Source organism: Lissotriton vulgaris, chromosome 9, assembly GCF_964263255.1.
Source record: "Lissotriton vulgaris chromosome 9, aLisVul1.2, whole genome shotgun sequence".
In the NCBI taxonomy this organism is placed as follows: domain Eukaryota; kingdom Metazoa; phylum Chordata; class Amphibia; order Caudata; family Salamandridae; genus Lissotriton; species Lissotriton vulgaris.
In genome coordinates, this window is record NC_141697.1 from 1,170,548,563 (window position 1) to 1,170,568,886 (window position 20,324).

General features: G+C 45.0%; 1 protein-coding gene and 1 pseudogene across 1 annotated transcript in view; both read left to right on the top strand.

The window, feature by feature from the left end:
• Nucleotides 1-20,324, top strand: part of GRM7 (glutamate metabotropic receptor 7) — a 1,698,774-nt gene that overhangs the window by 152,460 nt on the left and 1,525,990 nt on the right. The window lies entirely within an intron of this gene.
• LOC147692964 (coiled-coil domain-containing protein 71L-like) lies at nucleotides 17,504-18,158 on the top strand (annotated as a pseudogene).

Consider the following 20,324-nt stretch of genomic DNA (forward strand, 5'->3'; position numbering starts at 1 on the left):
ATAACCTTTACAACGAATCTTTTACCACGCACTACCATTACAACGCAGTCATTACAACGCAAACCATTACAACCCATTGCGCTGGGGGGCGCTCTAGGATAGGGAATATGTTTAATTTACTATCCAACACCTTCCCTAGTGTCCACGGGGACTGGAGTTGGAATAGTAAATTAAACTATTCACTATCCAGCACCCCAAAGCGCTAAGCGTTGTAACGGTATGCGTTGTAAAAACCGCGTTGTAATGGTATGCGTGGTAAAAGTATGCGATGTAACATCATACATCCAAGTAGAACATTCTGTAGAACATTCCGCCCTGTAGGGACAGAATGTTCTAATAGCCTAAGAGCCTTTGTAGCAGGCTCAACTAGCCATTAAAGGCCCGCTCCCATATCAAAAGCCTTCTGGTCGGGCCTTTAATGCTGGAGCTGGCCCTTAATTATCGGTAGAGCCCGCTACGGCGGTGTCTAAGGCTATATTCATTACCTAGATCTGAAGCGTGTGGCAAAGTGCCGTCCAATGCCCCACACCCGAAGAGCTCTGGTCCCACATACCAGGCACCACAGTGCGCAGAATGATCTTGTGATTACACCATGCTTCTCCAGCATTCATCTTGCCAGGTAGTGAGTTTTTCTGCCTTGGCTCATGTTCTGATGATGGCTCCGACAAAGAGGAGGCTGCTTTAACCTTCTGTGCCCTGGCCAACTCCATCTAGTCTGTTTTTGGCGAACGCCACCCCTTGCGGTTGATGAGAAAGACAATGGTGTTACTCCTTTCAGGTCTGAGGGTGCTTCCTGGAGCGAAATGGGGAGATTCGCCCACTGGTACACAACTGCCTGGTATTCCTTTCATGTCCAGAAGGTCATTTCATCAGAACTGTCCACGGAGCAGAGTGGTTTATGCTGCATTTTAAGTCTCCAACAAAAATTGAAAAAACAGGTCCTCCTATCCAAGGCGCGGTTCGTTTCTCTGAGCGACCAGTCACTGATGCCATAATTCACATTAAAACTTGTTCTGATTGAGTCTCATAAAATAAATAGTGCGTGTCTTGTGATAAATCTGCGCTGCATTGGAGAGAGAGAGGTGGTGTAAGCTGATGCCTGCCGGCTTGGATACATTCCCGCCATTAGGATCAATGACTGCGCTGCCACGCCGGTCTGGGAGGGGCAAAGGAAACCCTCAAAGCGATCTGCTTTTGGAAGACGATCCCCATTTCTCAAAGGCTGTAGAGAACATTAACAGATGAGAAATGTCTGTTTCATTCTGAAAAATGAATGTATAAAAATGTGTGCGCGTGTCTCTAGTTGAAGATATCTGCAGGACCTCTTCCCCTGTGCTAGTATCTATGGGCCCGATTCACAGAACTAACTTAAGACAAAATCCTAAACTTACTACTTTTGGTATTCACAGAAGTTAGGATTTTGTCTTAAGTTTATTTTAAGACAGACTTAAGACAAAATCCTAACTTAAGTCTGTCTTAAGTCTGTCTTAGTACAAACTTAAGACAAAATCCTAACTTCTGTGAATACCAAAAGTAGTAAGTTTAGGATTTTGTCTTAAGTTAGTTCTGTGAATCAGGCCCATTGTGTTGAACTGCAAAGTCTGCAAGGGTTATGGCTGTTGGGTATGATAATTGTGTTCGACCAATAATCAGGGAGGAGATGAGCACAAAGACATAAACAACTCTTGCCAAAACCAAGCACTGATTAATGTGAACAAATAAACAACATGCCTTATTGAAGTAATTATCTTGCTTTTCATCAGCAGGCCAGAAACAGTGTTTTCCATGCAGAATTGATGGGCAGGCCTTATTTTTGTTTATTGCAATGTGCTTAATTCACTGTTGCGCAAATCATTGAAATGTCACCTATGCAAAAGTTCAGGTACTTAACATCAATATAAATCAAAAATTAAGAAGTAAATCAATCAAGGTGGAGGCAGAACATTCCAATCAATAATTAGTAAATCTAAAATGCAATAGGGATATTTCAATTAACAAGGCTTATATAAATCTAAAACTCGGTTTAGTAAGAGAGCAGGACGGGTTAGAAAGAAAATACAAGTGAGACTGAAATTTTTAAAATAAGTAACTTGTGTTGTGAGCTTACGATTGCCACAAATTTCAAATATTGCGTGCAACAATCCCTGTGGTTTATCTGAACAAACACTTGCTTGTAAATAGCCTCTAAGAGTAAGAAATGATCCAGGGAATTATAACTTAGTTTCTCCTATATGAATAAACATAACACTTAGAAACAGTTGCCTATGACCAGCATACCAGATTTGTACACAATGCAGGACTTGTTTGTGTTTGTATATGTCTGTATGTGAAGGGAAGGTGTGCTTTTCACATAAGCCAATAGGCTTTGCTTCTCCTTAATCGACTTTTGTGTTGAATTGAGTAGCTAATAGTTATTTTCCTAAGGCTATTAAGGCTGTTGTAGAGGGTTTACCTCTGTGTAACTAAATCCTAATAGAAAGGGACTTGCATACAAGTCCCTTGTGCCGCTGCTACGTCACTTTTTCCCATGTTAAAAATGATGCACCAGCGGCGCAAGTGGCTTGTAAATAAGCCCAAAAGTTTCTTACCTTCTTGGAATCTCCTTTGCTACAAATAATGAATCCTCATAGATTGGTATCACTGGTGGATCACAACTTTCTTATAGATTGGTTGTTTTTGCTTGTAGGGCCAGGGTTCACTGATGTGTGCACGTGTTCTGGTCCAGTGTGGGATTTTTAAAGATACCAGTTCCATACAGAAATGCTGAGTTCGCCCATGTTGACATTTACAGCTGACTTTTCTGTAATGTGTGATTGCCCCTCTGACAGACCATAAAGGGGCTAGTTTACTGCTAATCTCTATGCAGAGTTGGATATGCCTCTTCTTGAGGTTTGTACTTCTGCCATTTGCTTATTTTGGCAATATGTTATGTTGGATTTGTTTCAGAAGGGATATACATTTTTGTGATTGCACAACAGGTATATCTTCATTGTGCAGTTTGTCCACTGATATCTATGATGGGTGCAGCAGTGGCAGCTCCTCAGTTATTCAGTTATTATCCTGTTATGTTTCCTTTGCGGGTGGACGGGCTGCTCTGCTCACGGAGCAGAGTGGTTTGCCCACTCAAGTGTGCAATGACTGTTGGTCGGCCCTCTCCGACCTCCCAAAGTCGTCAAGTGCACTTCCCTGTTCTCCTTGCAGCTGCATTACAGCCTGCATGGAGAACATGCCCACCCCTACAGCCCCTGGCTCAGTGTTGTGTCCCGGCGCTCAGACCAATCACAACACTGCACTGCAGCATTGTGATTTGCATAGGGGAGGGAGCCTAGCTGCCTGCTTCTTGTTCCTGGAAGCAGACTCAGGAGAGCAGGAGCACAGAAGAAGTGGGACCGGGCCTTGAGGTAAGTGTTTTATTTATTTTTCATTCCTAAACCCTGCAACCCCCTGCTTGACACACCTGCAACAGCTCTGCAACTCCTGCAGCCCCCGCAACTATCCCCCAACCTACCAGCCATGCAGGCCCCCCCTGGGGCATAGTTGTACCTCAGATCCTTCCTACATGTTTATGCCATTTATCATTCATTAATGCGTCTTCTTACAGCTGTGTCAGTGTGTGTTTAAAGCATCAAGCTTTCCACAATGTGCTTTAGTTGCACTGTTGTCTGAGTATTTATTTTATCTGTGCTGATACCACTGATATATTGGACTGCATGCATGTGATTTTCCACTGATCTGTCCTGAATATGTGATTGTAACACTAATCTCTCCTCAGTAGACCGTTTCCTCACTGACCTTCTCAATGCATGACACCACACCCTACCTTATGAATTTGTAGTTTCTACCACTGTCCTTCCTTTGCCTGTGCTCACATCACAGCCATCTTTTCATGTGCTGTTGACTCTGGCATCTCATTGTGTACATGTACTGATTACCTCTCCTATGTATGTGATTTACCCACAGCATCAATGCATGGGATGAAGTCTTTGTGCCTAGACATATGTTTGTGAGCCACGTCTTATTCACCCTGTTTCTCAATTCAGGAAGAGTCCTTATCGGGTTATATTTGCACGACTGTTAGTGCCCTCCATCGCTAATCCATGCCGAAAGGGAGCAACCCACATTTTGGCTTCTTGTTACTGGCCACCCAAATGACAGATCACTATCTTTCTTCTGCTCTTCTGACTTCCAACACTCTCATAAGTTACATTACTTGTTCTCCTTGTGTTCTTTTACATGGGACACAAAGGGTGCGAATTGACTTTCATTGTATTCATCTTGCTGAGGCATGTAGCCATTCTTCGCTGTAGTGTTTTTTTGCTGCAGTTAGTGCTGGTAGTACTTGTTAGTACTGTTGAACTAGGCTTAGTTTATGATTCTAGCACAATTCACAACAGAGTACACCGATTTAGAACTGACATCCTCTCCATACATGATTTTACCATTGACCTGTCCTCAGTATGTGATTGCAGCATTGGACAATCCTTGTTGGATGATTTTATCAGTGACCTATTTCCTTTGTATGATTGTGTTCTTAGTCTCTACTCTGAGCACATGTAAGTAGTATTAAGCTCATGGTGACCATTATGACTATTGAGGTACTTCCAATGGGGCAGATAACTCTTATAACTGAATCTATCAGAATTGCACAGTTTGTGATTTTGCTGCTGGACAGTAAGTTTCACCGGCTACTGCCGCTGCTGAAAGTAGGTAAACACTCTGGGTAAAATACAGGAGGAAAAAGAGGAAGTGCCCAGGGAATCACGCCCAGAATGACATATTTTTCGTTTTTTAGCAGAACCTCAGAATTCCAGTTGTAACCTGTGTAATTCAGATTTATTAGTACCCCGATATCGGTAAATTTGGTTTGCAGAATTACCACCGGGTGATAGTGAAAGGGCCGATAGTGTGTAATTGATGCACTGCCCTAAACTCAATATGTGTTTGCACCACAATCTGTTTTACGTTATTGTTAACACTGCTTACCTCTCCTCAGTGTGATATTGCATTTTTCAGTGTGCTGACGTCTCCTGCATGTGCAGCGGCGGTTCCTCCACAATGGCGGAGGTGCATCCCCCCACTGGCTCAGAGCCAGCTGCTGAAAAATAAAACAATAGTTTACTATTGTTTATTTATCAGCTGCTGGCTCTGAGCCAGTGTGTAAAGGGAGGGGTGGGGCCGGGCCATGGGAGGGGGAGGAAAAGTGGTAGATATGCACTTTTAATTGCGCATCTCAGTATAGCCGCCCTTCCTAGGCCGGCCAAACTGACATGCGCACTTAGGTTTCTCCAACCCAGCTGCATTGCACAGCTGGGTTGGAGAAACAGCACAGACTCCCTGTGCCTGAGTGAACGTTAATCCAGCTCGCTCAGGCCAATCCCCACTCTGCTCTAATGCTTGAGAGCAGCGCGGGCATTGGATAGGGAGTCCGTGAAGCCAGGAACTGGAAGCAGAGGAGTGCAAGACGGTTGGCAGCACCAGGTAAGTGTTTTAATTTTTTTTTTATTGGCAATCCTCCCTCCGTGCGCACCCCCACGTTCTTCCTGCTGGCCCCCTTCCTCCCTCCACCCGCCCCGCCGGTATTTATCTGTGTCGACCGCCACTGTGCATGTGTTCTTGCAGCCGTAGCCTCTCCTTAGTGTGTAATTGTACCACTAACCCCTGTGAAATAAATGGGTAATGTTTGGATTTTAGTTCAAGTGCCTGGTTCTTAGTATGTGAATACTCCACTGCTTTGTCCATTATGGGCAATTGCCTGAACAGCATAACCTGACCTCCCATAGTGGGCAAGTATACCATTGTCCTCTAGTCAGTCTGTGAATGTGCCACTAATGTTTAATGTGTGCTCCTACATGTGACCTCTCCTCAGCGCGTGGCTGCACCGCCTGCCCTCGCCTGAGAGTGCGGTTCACCGCCGCCCTCACCGCAACGCGTGGTCGCACCGCTGCCCTCGCCGCACCGCGTGGTCGCACCGCTGACCTCGCCCAGGTCTGTAATTATGTCCCCTTGATGTTTACGTCATTTCAATGTATTATTCTTTCTGGCATGTTCCGCTCCAAAAGGTCTGCATCATAGCTACACACTGCTATGGCTTCTGGCTGCCTCTCCAATCCATGAAGTGATTAACATTCCAGTCCTAACCCGAAGCCCAGGCGAGCTACGCCAGCCTTGTCGCTCGGCCTCGACGCCACTGCTCTGTTTAATTCATATCTGTTGAAGGCCAATTGTAAATTGCTTGTAAATAACACATTGAGGTTTAATGTCAGAGCCGGCGCTGATTGCCATACGCCGGCGCCCAGCCTTGCATTTAGTGCACATTTCCAGATTAGAATCGTTTTCTTTGAAAATTGGAGCCTATGGCATAAATCCTATGAGGATAATTGCTAAGTGGAACTGTGGACGGCGGGAAGCCTGCAGCCCGGGACCGGATTTGCAGTTTTCAAGTGTGAGAATTGTTCACAAGGTGAATTGTCTTTTTTTCCCTCTGAACTCTGGGGAGGCTGGATTTTGAGGCGGTTGCATATTAACACAGTATTTGAGGTCGGAAAAATGCAAGATTCACATTCGTGGGAAATAAATCAGACGTTTCTTTAAGCCTCATTCTAAAGGGACTCGTCTTCGTCTCTCCTTTTGACGTTTTCAAAATGTATTTTATGGAAGCATGTTCTCAGTGCGCTCTCTGCTGAACAGGGTTCTTAGTTTCTTTTAACGAAAGCTACATTGATTACAGAATTCTTTTTACTTTTAAGGGCATACAAAGAAAATTGGCATTTTATATGGCAGTGCCCTGAAAATACTGACTTAGGCATGCTGTACCCAGGGCTTAATTTGAGCCGGTGGTTTCCAGTGCTCAGCACGTCACTTAATCATCAACACCAGCACCTTTTATGAGCCCCAGTTAGGGACACATTAATTTAAGGGGAGTTTGCCCAGAATCACAGGATGTTATGTTTATCAGAGACTCGAACCTGGTTTCCCTGCTCCAAAGTCAGCAGCTCTGGCCATTACACCACACCCTCTCCCCAGTTTCAAGGTTAGCAATTGGTTCTATTTTAGGCTGCACTAACAGGAGAAATGGGCTGGTGCAATCTGCCTCCTGACGAGAATCCCAGCACTTATTTATTTTACTAATTAACCACTGGCAGTACCATATTAAAATGGGCATGTCTAATGTAAGGCCCCATTCTGAACATACACCCCTCTTTTAAAGCACACAGGCGTAAGTGAATAAATACTTCTTTATTGATTATCCCATCTATAGTCTCCATGTTAAATGTAAATTTGATCAGAATTCATGCATATCTAAAAGTCTTATGTTAATAACCATTTTCTAGAGATTTTGAATTTCTTCATAAAATGTTAAGCTCTGCCATGTACCAATAGCTGAGGAAGTGCTGATCGAAAGACAACTGGAGGGTAAAATACAGTATGATAAACGAAGGAAACAATGGCGGAAAAGCAGCTCATAATTGGAAGGAAAGACAAAGGGCCATATTAGGAACTTGGCGGACAGGGTTACTCCATCACACACTTGACTTCCGCCGTATAACCATTCCAAGCATAACCTATGGAACTTATAATACAGCGGACAGGATATCTGTCACGTTTGTTACTCAGTACCCATCTGCCAAGATGGTAATCAGACCCAAAATCTTAAGGGAAGGTACGTTTTTAAAGATATGTTTTTAAGGCATAACGAAATGTTAAATATCTCCATTTGTCATGCAGCTACTGGAAAGGGCTCTCATAAGAAAAAAGAATGACAGCTTTGAAGCACTCTAATAAATTAGACATTAATCAAATCCAAGGTTCGCAAAATCCTCTTGTTTAACCCATGATTTGTCCAGAAAGAACCACACCTGGAACTCCGAAGGGACACAGGCTTAATGGCCTATCACAGCCCTCACCCTGCCTTCCTATGCATACTTCCCAGAGAGAGGAACAGCATCAGTTCAGGACTACCTTTATTCAAGTGCTGGTTGGGACACAAGTCCACTATTCAGGTGCCACACTTATTAACGATATCGATTCTATTCTTCATGCCGACGTCGCCGTTTTCTACATTGCTTTTTAACTAGAACCACAGCTGATCTTTTTTTCTACATTTTATTTCACCTTCTTATATTTGATGCCCTCTACGCTAGCCTTGTGGAAGATGATGGGACGAAACGTGTGTTAGCTTTATGGATAACTTGTTCTCTTTATTGCTTACAGGACAAATCCAAACATGGTTTAAACTAGAAGACTTTGAGAACCTTAGGGCATATTACCAAGCAATAGCGATAATTATCGCTATTGCTTGGTTAGAGACAAAAATTTACCGCTGAGCTGCGGCGATTTTTATTGCAAATAAAATCTGCCGCAATGCATGAATATCGCTGAAAAGTCAGCGATATTCATGCATTACCGAGCTAATGCTCTTAACCATGTTATCCATGCTCAGGGCAGGTGTTAGCTTTTGGAGATATTCACACTTAGCGCGAATATCTCCAAAAGTTGGTAATAGGAGATAGCGATGTTAGCGACTGTTTCCAGTCGCTAACATCTTGGCACGCCCACTTTGCATGTCATTAGTGATAAATATCACTGACATGCAAAATGGGGCCCAAGATGGTCGCTATCTCCTACTAGCTGTTGCTAACTGGTGTTAGCGACAGCTAGGTAATAGGGAAATAATTCTATCTCCTCTTTTTTGGTTTTTAAAGCCAAAAAAGCGGAGATAAACCCCCTTGATATTATGCCTCCTTGTGCTTTATTAATGTCTAACATGTTAGAGAAGTCAGATGATGTAATTTTTTTTCTTAAGCTTGCTAGAGTCTTTCGGCCATTAGCTGGGCGATACCCTAAGTTAGTGAGGCGTTTTAAATCAGAAAAGGTCTCTATACCAGTGCATCATTTATCCAAACGCTAAACATTGCAGAAAAAAGTAGGTCAGGGTATTTGTATGAAGACACTGCAGAGGTTTTAAGATTATGATTCTGCGACTGATAGAATTGTAATGCTGCCCATAGATTTGGGAGCACTAATTCTTCAGCCTATCAAACCAGTCTGTTTTATGGTCTGTATCATTGTGAACCAGTATAACTCATCTCCTACCACTGAAAAACGTGCAACTAAACGATAAATTGTAAATGTGACTACAGTATTTCATCTTTACATCCTTTCATCTAAGATGGTTATTGGTCAAAGACCCAAAAAAGATAAGTCTTCCAAACCTTCCAGCAGCCCTGTAGAATTCAGATTGACGTGACATTTGGCCAGAGGGAGTTTCACCCACTCCATAGGTAGTGTACTGAAAATCCCCTGCCAGAAAATTAAATTATTTATTAATTTGGGCAGGGAGTGCAGTTAGAAGCTTAAAGAAATGTGGCCTGGTTAGGTGACATCACAATTCTAAGATAAACTATGCGCTCAACTGCTTTTGGTTGTGTCACAAGCAGAATGAAACTCCCCAGAAATATGTGTGGTATGCTCCAGATGTACCAACAATTTTAATGCAAAGATAACAAAACAAAAAAATCTGAAACCAGTTAGGAAAATAGAGACACATTTAATGAGCAAAAAGGCATCAACATCATCAAACTTAGAGAAATGAATTAAAGCAAACTTTGAGGTGAAAAAAAGAACCCCAAAAACCTTATATAACAATGTAATAGTTACATTTGTGGTTGACCATGACTTAGGTGTGGTTTCAGGACTACTTCGATGGCGAGAAGGGTCAGGTAGGCTAAGTGTGTCACATTTGTCAAAGCTTATTCCACATGACACACGTTTTTCCAGAGCTCCAAGTCCTCCAGTGAGGCAAGGCAAGAAGGTGAATCCAGCAAGGGTCCCTTGAAGTCAAATATGCTGTCGATAAGATCATGCTGGTGCCATTGGTTTAGGTGCCAAAAGATCTGTGGTGTAAAAAGATGGATCCTGTAGCAACCAAGGTCACTTTGCTGCTGAGGTAGATGTCATGTGTCACCCTGGTACAAGGTTTTACCTCCAGCTTGATCACTTTTATGGCTCTCACAATCACCAACGTAGCAAGGCCTAATGCCGTAGCAGGCAGAGATCCAGTGCGTCGGCTAACTGTATCACAAGTCACATTGAACCAGACGTAAGCATGGTAAAAAGCTGTGAGTGGGAAAAACCCAATTTTCTTGTCTGTTGAGGGTACCCCTTCCCTAAGAAAACCTCTGCATCTTATTGTGGTCTTCGAGAGGTGTAAAAAATGACTGCTGGAAAAGTTACGCCCAGACACTCCTACAGCTGTGAGTTCCTCAGGGCAGTCTTTTAGGCACTAGTTCTCACTCCATCCAGGGATTCTGTAGGGTCCAGTCCCCAGTGGTCAGCTGGCCCTTCATGGGGTCAGGAGTACTTGTCCACTGTTACCCATGCACTAGCCAGTGATTGATGAATTCCCTACATCCATTCTTGACGACTTACTCACGTAATTTCCACATAATATATCAACACTTTCACTATGGGTTTTCTGAAAATCTTTCCAGAGTCCCTCAACCAAGGTAGCCTGAGCCATCTTCGACCAGCAGGAGCTATTGCTCTCCCTCTAGCCAGAGTTTCTCTCCTGCTGAGGATGGCGCCTGAAACTTGTGGGTGGCGAAAGAAATCAATGTTTGCAGTTCCTGGCATCTTCATTTGGCATTTTAAAGTCTAAAAAGGAGCTATAAAAGATGCCCTTTGTTGGGTTACCTGGTCCTCTCTGGAGTGAGCTCCTCAAGCCGCACAGAGTCGGGCAACTCAAGAGTGGATAGCGGTGAATATGCAATGAGCCGAGTAGTCGCTCATTTCACATTCACTGCTTCTGCCGCGCGAGCACCCCATATGCCCTACAAGGGCTTTACTTAGTTTATTTTTGGTTCCTGGTGGTGCCCTAGTAAGGGGCTTTGGCACCATGACTTTTCTAATTTCCCTGTCACGCCCCAAACAGTGTCCTGGTAATTTGGTCATCGGGACACTGTTTGAATAAGGCCCAGTGGATGAGAGGATCTAGACTGGGGGAGGGTGCAAAATACCCCCTACTCTATAAAGAAAATTGACCCTGAGGGTTGGGGTCCCCGGAGCCTTACTGTGGCCCAGGAGAGAGGCTTCACACCCACTCCTCTCAACTCTAAAATAGCCCGAGGGTAATGGGGTGCCACAGGCCTCATAAAGTTTTGGGAAGGAGGGGCTGCATGCCTCCTCCCCTAAAAATAAAAAAGCCCTATGAAATGGGGTCCCCAAACCTCATAAAAGCTCAAGGAGCATAGCTGCACGTAACCCTCCTCTAAATTGTAAACCAGCCCGGGGAATGGGGTCTGTGGGCCTCATAGCATCTCGGGGAGGGAGGACTTCCATGCCTTAGCCCATAATTACAAAACTGGGCCTTGAGTACGCGGTCCTTAGGGCTGCAAGGAGGCCCAGGAGGGGTAGCCTATCAAATAAATTTTGCGTCCCACCAGTAGCCCTGCCCCACCCTTGTTTAAAATGTATTTTACACTGATCCATGGACCTCTGTAATTTTCTTTCTAAAAATTAATTTTTTATCTTCGGGGTGGGGGGTGATCCTCCCCACCAAACTGAGGGAGGGCAGGGTGTTCATACTCTGCCCCCTTATATGTGTGTTTTGAACTTATTTCTAGGACCGTGGACTGAGTCTTGAATCCTTCGCAGCTTCGTTGATGTGGTGTAAACAGTAAACAGCTCCAAGAATGAGGGTGGGTCTCTTAGGGCCATATGCATGAACACATTTTTCCATAGACACAGAATGGGCAAAACCCTTTGATGCATCTGGACCTAATAATGGAGATCCTGTTCTACTGACAGCTATTGTAATGTTGCTAAATTCAATGTAAAAATGGTACCATGATCTGGTTCTTACTACCAGCTGTACCACCTCATTTTGTGCTACCTTAAGCTGGAGAGGAGCATGTAACTTAAAAGTCCACATATAAATGGTTATGTCATCAAACATTTTTAAATCTTACTGTAACATGATTACGTTACAGCAAGAGCCTCTGGTCTTCACATAAGCAAGCAAAAAAAACTGGTTGTGATGTACTGGAACCATATTGGGATGAATTCAGGGATGAGTACTTGCCATCGCGTAAAGGAGGCAGGTAGAAGTTAGCTTTGTATGAGATTTAGACCCTGAAGTCAAGAGACTGCCTTGTATTTACTAAGGAACGACTTGCTGATGAATGGCTTTCCAGGACATGAATAGTGATAAAGGTGGCTGGGAGAGTTTAAGCAATAATCATGCCATTTCCTGGGATTGTAAAGTATAGCCACATTTCTGTAACTTATTGGCTATTTTTGTTGCTTGGCTAAAGCAAAGGAAGCTGTTACTGGATTATCTCTTTAGGTCAGTATCACCCAAGTTGCTAAAATGGACCCAATATTAACCGTCAGATTAGCATAAAAGCTGAATTGTGACATAGGGCGAGTTTACAAAATATATTTCCAGATTGCCCATGTAAAACATTCAACAAGTTGCAAAAAGATATTGTTTACACATGTGCAAACACCTCAAGTGAATTTTTGCTTGATGAAATTGTTCTGCTAACTCTGAGGACTGTGATGCTAGACATGTGCACAACAGTAGAGCGACAGCCACAGAATATCTGCTCTTACAAACCCTAGGTCAATGTTCAATCATCCGGACCACCAAGTATCTGCGAACAGAGAAAGAATTTACTCTATCAATGTAAACCTTCCTCTGATGGCCCGATAGAGATAGAGATAGTGGCAGCACATAACACGTCTGCCCTAATCTGTATGGATGGATTTTTGTGTGTTGGTATTTTCTGTCCCTCACCACCAGGTACCATCTGACAGTGAGATATAGGAAAAGAAATTATGACCCCACTCCATGCAGTAAGCTTCCATGGTGTGGGGAGCATTAACCCCTTTGACGCTGGTTCATGCTAATGTGTAGCGATGTCTGCCGGCCAGTTGACCTCTCTCAATTTGCCAGGCGGAGTAAAGACAGTGAAGTGGACATACATTCCTCTGATACCCTGCCTTCCTTTATCCTGTCCACCAACCCCTAAATCAGGCCCTAGGTGTAGATAATTAGGGTCCAATAGGCGGTTAAATTTCCTCTGCTCTCCTAATCGAAACAGATAAGATTTATCTTTTGCTGTATATAAAATACACACCAACTCATATGTCTCTATCTCATCATGTCATTGTACTCTATTACCACCTCAATAGACTTCCTATGATAAGCAAAGATTTTGACCTCTAACTTTTTAAGCTCCAACTTGGGAAACTTCTTAAACTCTTCCACCCCACTCAGTTTGCAGGCAGTTCACTATAATTTTCCATCAAATTACAATAGGTTGAATTACTAACACATACCACTCCTCTTTTTCATTCTTTTCCTGCCTTTTCCCTCTCCCATCATGCTTCACAGGGTAGTCTTTCTTCTCCTAAATCCAGCTTTGCAGACATGCATGATATATCCCATTGCTATACATCCAGGTATATTTTGACACGCCTTCTGCTGATTTTCCGTCCGCAAAAGGACCAAACAACCTCTATTTTTCAGTGCATGTCCATTCTGGATGTTTGTCTTTTTGATTTACTCCTAGTATTTCATTTGCCCATTGGAACGGCTCACAGTGCTTTGACCATTACACTTGTTCAGCCCTGCCATTTCCCTCATATGTTAAGATACATGCTCAATTCCACAGGCTATATCCACACCATATTCCAGACTGGGCTGGTTTCTCGTGCTTTCTTGTTCTCTATCTCAATTAATATATCTCTAATCATTTTATCTTTACACCCTTGATAATTGCACGTAGCACGCGTGCTCTCAAGGTCACATCATGCGTGTTGACTGATTATCAATGCATTGGCGTAAAGCCAGCGCCATGCTGCGGGGTATTTACAACGTGACGCATCTAGGGCCACATAAAACCTGCATCAGGTTTCATGTGGGCGTTCGGACGCGGGGGGTTGGCGTTCCAGTGTAGGAACGCCTCAGAAATGTAGCTGTGAAATCTACAAGATTTCACTCAGTCACTTTTCCGACCCCGCTGCGTCAAAACCTTGCTCAGGCGTAAGGTGTGATGCACCATGTTCCAGATAGGCCAGGTTGGCACAGTGCTGGAGTTGCGATGCACCCGCGACACAACTCCAGCACTGCGCCAACGTTACTGCAGCAGATGCGACACGCATATGCATTTCCTTGTGCCATGATGCGCTGCATTGAATTGAATTGAATTGAATTGAAGAGGTTCTTGTATAGAGCATGGCTACTCGGAAGCATCCCAGCGCTTGATGTTGAACAGAAGGGATAGACAGGATCTGAGATGTGGGAGCTAACTCATCTGTATCCTGCGGAACATCTGTGGTGGCACAAAGATTGAGAGGCGCGTCGCAAGTTTCTTGACGCATCCCTGCTGATTTGCAGGGATGCAACGGGAAACGTAAATCTGCCCCAAGGTGTGTTTAAATGCTCCCTATCCCACAGTTCTTACACATAGGCCTACACGCATCCCCAGACTGGCTGCAGATGCCATTCCCAGACCCTCACCCGCCAACATTCATTAGAACCCATAAGGTTCCACACAGCACTTTGAGGAAAGTTTTAATTTTATGTCAAGACAGTAGTCTAGAATTATGCATTAACTTTTATTTACTTCTTCTGAGCAGACGGAATTCTCAGGAAAGTTTTAATTATATACGCAGTTTCCTGTACTCCTTTCTGAGCAGAAGCTAAGCTTCATTTTAAGCCTGGAAGTCAGGCTGCACTTTGTTCTGAAAAGGCGGCTGTGTGCTTTTCAAACTACTTTTGCTGCGTGTGCAGCCCTCCCTCCACTCGGGGAAGGCAGGAGCAACGGAACAGCTGAGGCATGAAGATTCTTCTCAAATTGCCACGATTTTCACTCCTCTCGAAGGTGTGGGATAATGTTCTTAATTAACCCTGACACCTAAGCGCGCATATTTATAGTTCCAGGCAGTGCGTGCAGGGAGGTGCGCCCAGTTTTCTTTCACAGAACAAGGAGTCTGCAAAATGTTGATTACAGAAAACCAAGCACTTGTTTATATTCAGGATTTTACACATCACTCTTTTCTCTCCTCTGTCAAATAAAAAAAAATGGTGGACCAGTTCATGGCTGGGATTAGCAGGTGAGGGAAGAGAAGTTAGCAGCCTAAATAGATACATTCCCTGTGTCATTGTTTCTATTGGAATTGTTAGATGGGGTCAAATGGCTTCTTGTCATTCTCACTTCAACAGCCAATGATTATGCAGATGTTTACTTTGTTACAGCAGAGATTATTGGCTCTTTTCTTGTGAAAAGAGTCCTGATTTGACTTGCTCTCTGAGCAACGGCAAATGTTTATCCCAGCCCTGTTACGCACTTTGCTCTTCTGGAAGCGTTGGTAGGGATCAGTAGCGGTAGGTGTCTTGATAGAGTGGCGAGGCGGAGGAGAACAAATGGATGACTTACCTGCTGCATTGCCCATCATGCTTCTCTCCACTGCAGGCACAGGCTTGAAAGCAGCGTCAGGATTGGCCCGAGGGCCCTAGATTTCCAACACGGGTTAGACTGGGAGCCTGTGCCTGCTCTCTTCCACCCGGCAAGCTCAGCTCAGGTTGGAGAGAGCTTCAGTGCGCATGACAGTGTTGTGTTTGATGGTTTGAGTCGGCCAGCCAAACCGTCTTGTGCACTGATAGCAGTGGAAATCCCTCCCCCTTGAGACTGTCATCCCCAAGGCTTGGCTCTGAGAGCAAAAATGAAACAATAGTTTATTATCGTTGTATTTTTCACTTTTTTGGCTGCTGGCAGGTGGGGGCGGCGCTGCTCTGCCAGCTGCCGCTGGTAGTGATGGTATGCAGTTTGTTTATTGTTTGTGCTTGCATCCTCTTATCTTTCACTGTGAGCATTGCAGGTTTCCCAGGGGACGTCTGGACTTCAGGAGCAATTTCCATCAGGGTTTAATGGGCCCTGTTCCACTGAATGTCCTGATCAACATTCAAGTATGGAGAGTTAAGAGACTTCAGATATTAACTTCTTGCTTTTATTAATAACTGTTACTTGCTTTCTGGGAGTGCTTTTAGAAGCCTCCCTTGTTTTTCAGTGAACCAGAGGATGAGTCATGAGAAGGGCTCCAGGCAGCATAAAAGAGATCTGCTTGAGTTTCAAATGAGGATAACATCTTTTAATCACACAGAATCTGCTGATACAGGAGACAAAGATCTCTAAAGGGATGGCCAAGTAGAACGAAATATCAGCTATGTTTTGAAGATTCTAATATACCAGGCCAAGTAAGTCCCTAGAAGTTTAATCAAAGAGGATAAGATGAAAGTCTAGTGGCACAGGGAATGGCAGGTGCATAGGTCAGCACGTCCTTTGTCCACAGATGAATGCACTTAAATTTGTAGCTGGCTCACCTCCCATTCACAAGCAGTCCTGACATTGTGCGGGGCTGCTGGGGAGCAGGTGCTCTGCGCGCCTTGGAGAGGGCTGCCCCCTGCGGGCAATGCCTTGCTCTGGCACTGGTGTGTGGCCATTTTATCATTAGATGCCACTGCCTAAACCATAAACTACCTCTTAATTCGCCCCCAGGGAGAGCTGAACTGACACTAAACCAATAATCTCTGTTTGCAAAAATAGGTTGTTGATAAAACAGTAAATTAGAATTACTAGCTCTTGAACACTCTGCAGCTCAATGAACGGAAAACGTGGGACTGGCTGGAAAGAAATGAGCATTAAAGATGGTGTCCATTGACTAAAGTAGACGCCACACCCCCAAAAGAGGTAATCACCACCACCATAGGAAAGGTAACCTCCTCCAGTACACATGACATATTGGCATATGTCGCTTGCATGACACCAACTAGAATGATCAAAAGGCTGTGAAGAAGAAACCAATGTGTATTGAAATATAAAGCCTTGGGCAAAAACATCCATGAGTGATATCAGCATCCCTAATGTGCTGCTGATGTCACAGGGACGCTCTAATACTCAATACAATAAATAATCCTGTGGTGTTCACAGCTTTTCCGATCGAAAGCTCCAGGGAGAGAGAGCCGCCTCGGCAGGCTCCTACGTAGAGAAGCTTGGCATAAGCACCGGGGATAGGGCCCCCAGGGTCGACATTACACCTCCAGCTCTCGTAAGGTGTACGCGGTATACGAAGTGCTTTAGAAAACCGTCCGAGCGAACTGCGCGTCTGCTCTCCATGTGCAGGGCAGGGCGGGCCACCCCCAGCCGCCGTTGTTCAAGGTCACAATGACCAACGAAGAACCTCTCCCAAAGAAGGTTTGACTGAGTGAAGCAGATTTCAAAGTCTTGTCTAGAGATAAACTAGTACAAAGCACTTTCAGAGTACACTGGCTAACAATTCTATTTCGTTTGTGCATTTAAGGCAGTTTTGCTGTTTGCCAGTCACTTAATTTGTTTAGGCTATTTTTGCTTGGGTTTATTCATGAAGTGGTACTATTTTAAAATTAAAAGGGAAACGCTTACTCTTGGAGAATTTTGGGTTCCCGATTCTTTGGGGTAGGATGGTTGAGACTGTCACTTCAGACTCGCAGCTGCTCTACGCCCAGCCCGACTTGGAGAGCCCCTTCAAAATCTTCATCCCCCAGTCCAAGGACTTCATGAGATCGCACACGGAGCTCTGGAACTTCCTCTGCAGCCTGAGGCAAGAGTTCTCGCCCGTCATCCTGGGCAGCAAGGACGACTACGGCTACTTTAGATGCCGTGCCGTGGTGCCCCAGCCCGGACAAGCTGCAAGCGGCCCTCACACCTCCAAAACAGGCTCTGCCGGCCGGACCAAGCCCCCCGCCAAGAGGAAGCGTGGCTATTGTAAGTGGGCGCCAGAAAGCAGCAGCGAGCCAGCTGATGGCGGGCAGCACCAGCGCTGGCAACGAGCACGAAACGAGTAGCACCAGTACTGGCAGCAGCTGCAGCAGCGGCCGTAGCAGCCCTCTACCAAGCCCGCTGACCCCCGCTACCTACCTGCACCTTGGTCGCTCCCTGGAGGAGATCTGGGAGGTGGCCACTCCATGCCTGCTGACCAACTTCTCCCGCATCCGCGTGCGGGACGTGTTGTGTGAGACAAGCCTGTCGGCTGCACGGTGCCAGGCACAGCACATCCTGCGGGTGAACCTGGAGAGCATGGTGCACATCTGCTGATTCCCCATGGCCTGCCTCTAGCGCTGCGAAAGGGCTGTTTACACATCTGAACCGCACTTTACCGGCAGTCCTCCGAGCCCTACTTCATGACCTTGGCATCCAAAGATGCATTCTAGAGTGAGACGAATAGCACAGCGCCCCTGGGGGATTGGCTGGGGTCCCTGGGTCACTTGAGGCCTGCATCCACGATAGAACATCCCGGACCTAGGTCCACCATCTTGAGGGGAGAGTTCTCTAGTGGAGGGTCCCAAAGGTGTTCGGGCTTTCCTTTATGGCCTTGTGTGAAATGGCCTGCCTGAACTGACTCCCCTTGGAGGAGTTTTGAATGAAACGGCCTGCCTAAACTGCCTTCCAGTCGAGGATTTATAGACACTGATTGCCTCCTTGGAGTTTGTTCTTCTGCATCTAGCCCAAACATGTGACTGCTTAATTTGCCCTATCACTGCATAGTTGGAGATGCTTCAGAGTGACGGTCAAGTGATGTGTCTGGGAACTGACAGCGCAAAATAGCGGAGCGCGAATGGAGCCACTATTTTATTGTTTCTTGTCCTCTCTCTCGGTCCGTCGGACTTCATCCTGCCGACCCTCAGTCATTGCTCCTCGGCTGGACGGCCTTCTCTCTTTCTCCCCACTCTAGGTCCCTGTCTCTCCAATAACCTAGCTCCCTTCCCTCTCTCTCTCTACCCCCTTGGATGGCTTATTTCTCCATTCACTCTGTTGATAAGTAACATACAATCGTTTTTATGCTAATCATTGTGATAATAGAACCCTGAGTGAATTTACTATTTTGCATAGTTACAACTCTAACCACTAGTATATGTAGTTGTTCTTTGTACTTGATAACACCATTTTGTGATTCTGAGCTTTTTGCCTTTCCATTTATCTCCTGAGTGACTCTACAACATACTCATTTCCTTTTTCTGCTCTCCATATCTCTTCTTTGTGGGACCCTTCAACTCGCTGACTCCCTCCCTTTGTCCTTCCTGACTCTTGCCTTTCGTGGATCCTGTCTTTTTTTGGATCGTTAATTTATCCAGGTATTGTATGTGTTATCTTTCAGTAATTAATGCGATTTTCTTTTGCTGTTTGTCCCCCTCTGTTGACCTGCCAGTTCCGACCCTCTTCCTAGCCCCCTGTTGCCCTTTGACAAAGCACTCCTTCTCCCTTTGTTGGGAAAAGATCTAATATTCTTACTCTGGAGTCTCAGTGAACCCTCTGAGAGAGTCTACAGTGTCAAAGGAACCAATCACAGCTGAGGCATAATATGGCGCCCCTTACCAAAGCTCTCCCTCTCCCCATTTTGGGGAAGGATCCAGTAGATAGCCCTTGGAGTCTCAGAGACCCCTCCGAGAGAGTCCACTTTCTAAAGGGAGCCTCTTGCATCTGAGTTGGGGGAATGATATCACTTCCCCTGGGATCACAGCTTACTGGACTTTGGACGCAGCTTTCACTCGTCTACCGGTGTGTGCCCCGTCACCCTCCCCCTCTTCTTTCATGTTGCGTCACACCCTGCCCTCCTCTTTCCCTCCTTCATTCGCTGTCTACTTACCCTGCTCGTACCCCTTCCCCCCTAGATCGCTCCCCTTGCCTACTTTTTCCCTTACGCATATGCCATTATTGTTTGTCACAACCGAGCATGTAACTTTGTAGCTATGTTCTAATAAATGTTTATGTTTATGTTTATTAGCTTGTAAAGCGCTTGAATGCCGAAGCGTCTTGGCGCTGGAGTGTGAGAGTGGAAAAAGAATGGTGCCCAGAGCCTATGTAGCTGTAAAGAGGCAGATTTTCAGATTTTTTCTGAATAGCTGGAGATTTTGCTGGCGTCTCAGGGACAGAGGCAGTTTGTTCCAAAGCTTCGCCGCGCAGTGTGTTATGGCTCGGCTCCCCCATCTAGCTCATTTGAACTTCACAGTTTGTAATGTATAACCTTTGTAACAATGTAACCTGCAACTATGGTCTGATACTCATGTAAAGCACTCTGATACCCCCGGGTCTTGCCAGCGCTATTTTAAACTTTTAAAATAAATAAAAAAATAAAAATAAAAAATCCTTGAAACTCACGTCTGGCATGAAGTGGGGCATGATCCCTTAGTTAACACAGAGCACATGCACCTTATCTGATATAGTCCTCAATTGTTCAATGAACTTGCAGCTTGGGAGAAGGGTGAATCGTACCAGGCCAGGTGC